At 40.5% G+C, this 8,232-nt stretch overlaps 1 pseudogene; it reads left to right on the forward strand.

The window, feature by feature from the left end:
- Positions 1-3,299: 3,299 nt before the first annotated feature.
- On the forward strand, positions 3,300-5,218 carry LOC133053164 (WW domain-binding protein 11-like; annotated as a pseudogene).
- Positions 5,219-8,232: the final 3,014 nt, after the last annotated feature.

An 8,232-nucleotide genomic window follows, 5' to 3' on the forward strand; every position in this document is an offset into this window, starting at 1 on the left:
TGTTAATTTAAGATGTATGTTGTGGGAGTGAGTCTGGTAAAAGTATATAAGGCCTTGATAAAGACTAGTGAATGGGGGCTCTTTCTGTCCCCCTTCTCATGTCTATGTCAGAAGCTTTCTCTGTCCCTTGTTATACCTTAATAAAACTTTGGTACACAAAAACCCTTGAATGATCAAACCTGGTCCCTGGTCCCAAAGCTAAATCTTCTTCTTCAGAGATCAAGAATCCAACATCGTTCACCATAAGCTATCAATATGATATTTATCTTTCTCTGTCTAAGTTACTTCACTTAGTATAATAATTTCCAGGTAGAACCATATTGCTGCAAATGGCATTATTTCATTTTTAATGGCTGAGTAATATTCCATTGTATATGTGTACCACATCTTCCTTATCTATTAATCTCTTGGTGGAAATTTAGGTTGTTTCCATATCTTGGTTATTGTATACAATGTGGCAGTGAACATTGGGGTACATGTTTCATTTCAAACCATGTTTTTATCAGGATATATGCCCAGGAATGGGATTGCTGGATCTCATGATAACTTTATTTTTACTGTTTTAAGGAACTTCAATATTGTTCTCCATAGTGGCTGTATGGATTTCCATTTCCACCAAGTCCCTTTTCTCCACATACTCTCCCTAATTTATTGTTTGTAGATTTTTTGGTGATGACCATTCTGATCGGTGTGAAGTGATGTTTCATTGTAGTTTTGATTTGTATTTTTCTAATATTAGTGACGTTGAATATATTTTTATGTGCTTCTTGGCCATCTGTATATCTTCTTTGGAGAAATGTCTCTTTAGGTTTTCTGCCCATTTTTTGATTGGTCACTTTGTTTTTTAGATATTGAACTGTTTGTAAATTTTGGAGAGGACACCCTTGTCTGCTGGATCATTTGCAAATACTTTCTCCCAATTTGAGGGCTGGCTTTTTGGATTTTTTAATGGTTCCCTTTGCTGTGCAAAGCTTTTGAGTGTAATTAAATCCAATTTGTTTACTTTTGCTTTTATTTCCATTACACTAGGAGGTAGATCAAGAACACTCTTGCTGTGATTTATGCCAAAGTGTATTCTGCCTATGTTTCCATCTATGAGTATTATTTTATCTAGTTTTTTTTTCATTTATTTTTATTAGTTGGAGGCTAATTACTTTACAATATTGTAGTGGTTTTTGCCATACATTGACATGAATCAGCTATGGATTTACATGTGTTCCCTGTCCCAATCCCCCCTCCCACCTCCCTCTCCATCACATCCCTCTGGGTCTTCCCAGTGCACCAGCCCCGAGCACTTGTTTCATGCATCCAACCTGGACTGGTGATCTGTTTCACCCTTGATAGTATACTTGTTTCAATGATGTTCTGTCTGAACATCCCACCCTCTCCTTCTCCCACAGAGTCTAAATGTATGTTCTGTACATCTGTGTCTCTTTTTCTGTTTTGCATATAGGGTTATCGTTACCATCTTTTTAAATTCCATATATATGCATTAGTATACTGTATTGGTCTTTATCTTTCTGGTTTACTTCACTCTGTATAATGGGCTCCAGTTTCATCCATCTCATTAGAACTGATTCGAATGAATCCTTTTTAATGGCTGAGTAATATTCCATAGTATATATGTACCACAGCTTCCTTATCCTTATGTATCTAGTCTTACATTTAGGTTTTTAATCAATTTTGAGTTTATTTTTGTGTATGATATTAAAGAATTTTCTAATTTGATTTTTTTTTTATATGTAGCTCTCAAGGTTTCCCAGAACCCTTATTAAAGACATTATTTAGGTGGGCATAGAGGGAACATACATCAAAAGATTAAGGCCATATATGACAAACCTACAGCTAAGAACATACTAAACAGTGCAAAGTTTGAAGCATTTCCTCTATGATCAGGAGCAAAGAAGGATGTCCACTCTTGTCAGTTTCATTCAGCATAGTTTTAGAAGCCCTAGCCATAGTAATCAGAAAATATAAATAAATAAATAAATAAAAGGAATTCAAACTGTAAAAGAAGAAGAAAAATAGCCACTGTTTGAAGATGACATGATCCTATACATAGAAAATCCTTATATTGTATCAGAAAACTACCAAAGCTCATCAAATAATTTAGAAAACTTGCAAGATATAAAATTAATACCCAGAAATCTGTTGCATTTCTAAACACTAACAATGAAAGATCAGAAATTAAACAATTGATCCTCTTTACTATCACATCAAAAAGAGCAAAATACCTAGAAATATACCTGCCTAAGGATACAAAGGGCTTCCCAGGTGGCACTAGTGGTAAAGAATGCATCTGCCAATGCAGGAGATGTAAGAGATGCAGGTTCAATCCCTGGGTTGGGAATATCCCCAGGAGGAGAACATGGCAACCCAATCCAGTATTCTTGCCTGGAGAATCCCATGCACTGAGGAGCCTGGCAGGCTCCAGTCCATAGGGTCACAAAGGGTCAGACATGACTGAAGGGACAGAGCACATACACATGCAAGGAGACAAAAGACTTGTACTCTGAAAATCATTAAGATGCTGATGAAAGAAATTGAAGATGACACAAGAAGGTGGAAAGATATACCACGTTCTTGGACTAGAAGAATCATTAGTTATACAGATCAAGGGAATCAACAAATTTAATGCCATCTCTATCAAATTACCAATGACATTTTTTCACAGAACTAGAACAAAAAAATCTAAAAGTTCAATGGAGACACAAAAGACCCTCAGTAGTGAAAACAATATTGAGAAAGAAAATCGAAGCTAGAAGAATCAGGTCCCTGACTTCAGACTGTATGACAAAGCTACATTCTTCAAAACAACATGGTACTGGCACAAAAATAGGAAATAGATAAATGGAGCAGGATAGAAAACTAAGGGAAAACACACACACACACACACACACATATACACATGCAGCTATGGTCAGTTAACCTATGAAAAAGGAGGCAAGACTGTACATGTTGGAAAGACAGCCTCTTCACCAAATGGTGCTAGAAATAATGGACAGCTACATTTTAAAAATGAAATTAGATCATTCTTTAACACCATACACAAAAATAAATTCAAAATGGATGATAGACCTAAATGTGAGACTGAGCACTATAAAACTCCCAGAGGGGAGGGGCTCGAGGTTTCAAGATGGTGGTGGTTGGGTGGTTTACTGAAAGGCCGAGGTGAAGGCCCCTACAAAGTCAAACGGGCCGAGAATCGTCCCCTCCCCACTTCTCATAGCCCCAGGAGCCCAGCAGAAGCGTTTTAGGTTTTATTTTTTAAACAAGCAAGTAAATCAAACAACTTCAACATGGGGCAGAGATCCACGTCATCCACCAAAAGTGGAAAATTTATGAACCCTATAGACCAAGCCAGAAAAGAAGCTCGGAAAAAGAGAATTAAAGAACAAAAAATAGTGCATGATGGTACGAGCTACAGTTTTAAAGATAAAGGATCCCAAACAAATTATCCGGGACGTGGAAAAATTGGATGAAATGGAGTTTAACCCAGTGCAGCAGCCACAGTTAAATGGGAAAGTGCTGAAAGATAAGCGTAAAAAGCTATGTGAAACATTTGAATGTATTCTACGACTCTATGAGAAAGAGAATCCAGATATTTACAAAGAATTGAGAAAGCTAGAAGTAGAATATGAACAGAAGAGGGCTCAACTTAGCCAATATTTTGATGCTGTCAAGAATGTCCAGCATGTGGAAGTGGAGAGTATTCCTCTGCCAGATATGCTGCATGCTCCTTCCAACATCTTGATCCAGGACATTCCACTTCCTGGGGCACAGCCACCCTCCATCCTTATGAAGACCTCAGCCTATGGACCTCCAACTCGGGCAGTTTCTATACTTCCTCTTCTTGGACATGGCGTTCCACGTTTGCCCCCTGGCAGGGAACCTCCAGGTCCTCCCCTGGCCCCACCTCCTCCTTAAGTCTTACAAATGTATGGCCGCAAAGTGGGCTTTGCCGTAGATCTTCCCGCTCATAGGCGAGATGAAGGCATGCTATATAATCCTGAACTTCCTCAGCCGGGTCATGACGATGATGTTTCTAGCACCAGTGAAGATGATGGCTGTCCTGAAGACATGGACCAGGATAAACATGACGACAGTACTGATGACAGCGACAGTGACAGATCCGATGGAGAAAGTGAAGGGGATGAATTTGTACACTGTGATGACACTGAGAGAGAAAACAATGAAGGAAAAAAAAATCAGGTCTGAGTGTACGGTTTGCAGATATGCCTGGAAAATCTAGAAAGAAGAAGAAGAACATGAAGGAGCTGACTCCTCTCCAAGCCATGATGCTTCGAATGGCAGGTCAGGAAATCCCTGAGGAGGGATGAGAAGTCAAGGAGTTTTCAGAGGACGATGATGAAGAGTTGGATGATTCCGAAGCAGAAAAGCAGTCACAGAAACAGCATAAGGAGGAGTCTCTCTCTGATGGCACGTCTGCAGCTTCCCAGCAGCAAGCCCCTCCACAGTCTGTTCCTCCATCTCAGATACAAGCACACCCATGCCAGGACCACCTCCCCTTGGACCGCCACCTGCTCCACCTTTACGGCCACCTGGACCACCTACAGGCCTTCCTCCTGGACCACCTCCAGGAACTCCTCCCTTCCTGAGACCACCTGGAATGACGGGACTCTGAGGGCCTCTACCCCGACTTTTACCTCCAGGCCCACCACCAAGTAGGCCCCCTGGCCCTCCCCCAGGTCCACCTCCAGGTCTGCCCCCTGGCCCTCCTCCTCGGGGACCCCCACCACAGCTACCTCCCCCTGCACCTCCAGGTATCCCTCCACCGCGTCCTGGTATGATGTGCCCACCTCTGGTGCCTCCTCTTGGACCTGCCCCACCTGGGCTTTTCCCACCAGTTCCCTTACCCAACCCGGGGGTTCTAAGTGCTCCCCCCAACTTGATCGAGCAACCCAAGGTGGATGACACAAGCACAGCCACCATCTAGAAGAAAGCTACGGCAACCATCAGTGCCAAGCCACAGATCACTAATCCCAAGGGAGAGATCACACGATTCGTGCCCACCGCACTGCGGGTGCATTGGGAGAATAAAGGGGCTGCTGCTGCTCCCCAGAGAAAGTCAGAGGATGATTCTGCTGTGCCTCTTGCCAAAACAGCGCCCAGATCTGGCCCATCTGTTCCCGTGTGGATGCAGACTAAGGACGATGTATATGAGGCTTTCATGAAAGAGATGGAAGGGCTGCTGTAACAGCTTTGGATACTAGATCAGGCTTCTGTTCACATCAGTGGTTCATGGAGAAAGAGGCTCTTCTTCAGCTTAGGTGAAAGAGTTGCTTTCACTGTCAGGGTATTTTTAATTTCAGTTCAAGGAATATCCTAAAGTTTAGCCTTGTTCAGAATTCACTGCACATAAAAGAGAGGGTATTTCATGCAAAATAAACTGGGATTGAAGCAGTGCTGCTAATAACAGCCATCCCCCTTCATACCACCATTTTCATCTGATATCTTCCCCTACTCCAATTCCTTGGAAACTTGTGATCAAGGGGAACTTTGTTTTGGCTCTCTTATTGTGTGCTGTGGGCACTGGAGTATAGATTTCTGGAAAAAAACAGTTTATTTCACCCCCATCTTGCCTTTCATGTTTGAGTTATTTTTAACATTTTCTTGTAAATAGTTTGTAATATTGTAGTGAAATGGATCACAATGTCATTTCCTAATAGAAAGTCATATATATGGGAAGAAAATGTACAATTCTTTGATTAAAATTCCCACTGATCTAAACTTTGAATGTTCCATGGAATAAATAAATAAATATTCTACACCAAAAAAAAAAAAAAAAAAAAAAAACCTAAAACTAAAACAAACAAACTCCCAGAGGAAAACATAGACAGAACACTCTCTGACACAAATCATGGAAGTAATTTTTTATATGTATACTCTCCCAGAATAATGGAACAAAAATAAAAAAATAAACAAATAGAATATACTTGAACTCAAAAGCTATTGCACAGCAAAAGAAATAATAAATGAAAAGACAACCCTCATATTGGGAGAAAATGTTTGCAAATGATGTGACTGACAAGGGATTAGTCTCCAAAATCTACAAACAGCTCAAGAAACCTAACATCACTGAAACAAACAAAAAAAAATTTTTTTTAATTTAAAATTTTAATTAAAAATGGGCAGAAGATTTAAAGAGATACTTTTCCAAAGAAGACATACAGATGGTCAAGAAGCACATGAAAAGATGTTCAACATAGCATTATTAGAGAAATGCAAAGGAAAACTACAGTGAGATAGATATGACCCCAGAGTCAAAATGGCTGTCATCAAAAAATGGACAGATAGTAAATGCTGGAGATGACGTGGAGAGAGGTAAACCCTCCTACACTGTTGGTGCGATCATAAATTGGCTCAGTCACTATGGAGAATAGAATGGAAGTTTCTTTAAAAAAAAACCAAAGAAAGAGCTGCCATGTTGTTGTTTCTCAGTTGCCCAGTTGTGTCCAGCTCTTTGTGACCCCATAGATTGCAGAAGGCCATGCCTCCTTGTCCCTCACCATCTCCTGAAGTTTGCCCAAGTTCATGTTCATTGCATTGGTGATGCCATCCAGCCATCTCATTCTCTGATGCCCTCTTCTTGTTTTGCCCTCAATCTTTCCCAGCATCAAGGACTTTTCCAATGAGTCAGCTGTTTGCATCAGATGACCAAAATACTGGAGCTTCAGCTTCAGTATCAGTCCTTCCAATGAGTATGCAGTGTTGATTTCCCTTAAGATTGACTGATTTGATCTCCTTGCTGTCCAAGGGAATTTCAAGAGTCTTCTCCAGCACCATAGTTTGAAAGTCTCAACTCTCTGGTGTTCTGCCTTCTTTATGGTCCAGCTCTCACAACCATACATGACCACTGAGAAGACCATAGCCTTGACTATACAGACCTTTGTCAGCTGAGTAAGGTCTCTATGAAGGGAATTTCTCCCCTTCATTGATCACTGCCTTGTTGTGGTGAAGGGGCTTGTGTAACTTAATGAAGTTAGGAGCCATGCTGTGTAGGACCACCCAAGACAGACGGGTCATAGTGGAGGGTTCTGACAAAAAGTGATCCACTGGAGGGGGGGATGGCAAACCATCCCAGTATACTTGCCAGGGGATGCCATGAACTGAATAAAGACCAAAAACATATGACACTGAAAGATAGGTCACCCACGTTGGAGCATGTCTGATATGCTACTAGAGAAGAGCTAAGAAGTAGTTCCAGAAGGAATGAAGAAGCTGAACCAAAGTAGAAACAATGCTGAGGTGCAGATGTGTCTGGTGGTGAAAGTAAAGACCCAAGCTATAAGAACAATATTGCATTAGGGACCTGGAATGTTGAGTTCATGAATCAACACAATCGGAAGTGGTCTAACAGGAGAGCTCAAGAGTGAACATTTACATTTTAGGAATCAGTGAACCATATGGACATCACCAAATGGTGAATACCAAAATCAGACTGATTATATTATTTGTAGCCAAAGATAGAGAAGCTCTATACAGTCAGCAAAAACAAGATCAGAAGCTGATCAGGTCATGTCATGAACCCCTTATTGCACCCCTTACTGAACTCCTTATTCTTATATTGGAGAAAATAGGGAAAACCACTAGACCATTCAAGTAAACCCTAAATCAAATCCCTTATGATAATACAATGGAAATTAAAAATAAATTCAAGGGATTAGATGTGATCGACAGACTGCCTGAAAAACTATAAATCGAGGTTTGTAACATTGTACAGGAGGCAGTAATCAAAGTCATCCGTAAGAAAAAGAAATGCAAAATGGCAAAATTGTTGCCTGAGGAGGGCTTACAAATAGCTGAGAAAAGAAGAGAAACTAAAGGCAAAGGAGAAGAAAGATATACACATCTGAATGCAGAGTTCCAGAGAATAGCAAGGAGAGACAATAAAATGTTTTGAGTGAACTATCCAGATATATAGGAAAGCAATAAAATGGGAAAGACTAGATATCTCTTCAAGAAAATTAAAAATACTAAGGGAACATTTCATATAAGATAGTCACAATAAAGGGCAAAAATAGTATGGACCTAACAGAAGCAGAAGATATTAAGAAGAGGTGGTAAGAATACATAGATGAACTGAGGGAGGAGCCAAGATGGCGGAGGAGTAGGACGGGGAGACCACTTTCTCTCCTACAAATTCATCAAAAGAATATCTGAACGCAGAGCAAACTTCACAAAACAACTTCTGATCGCTAGCTGAGGTCA

This window comes from Dama dama, chromosome X (assembly GCF_033118175.1).
Source record: "Dama dama isolate Ldn47 chromosome X, ASM3311817v1, whole genome shotgun sequence".
In the NCBI taxonomy this organism is placed as follows: Eukaryota; Metazoa; Chordata; class Mammalia; order Artiodactyla; family Cervidae; genus Dama; species Dama dama.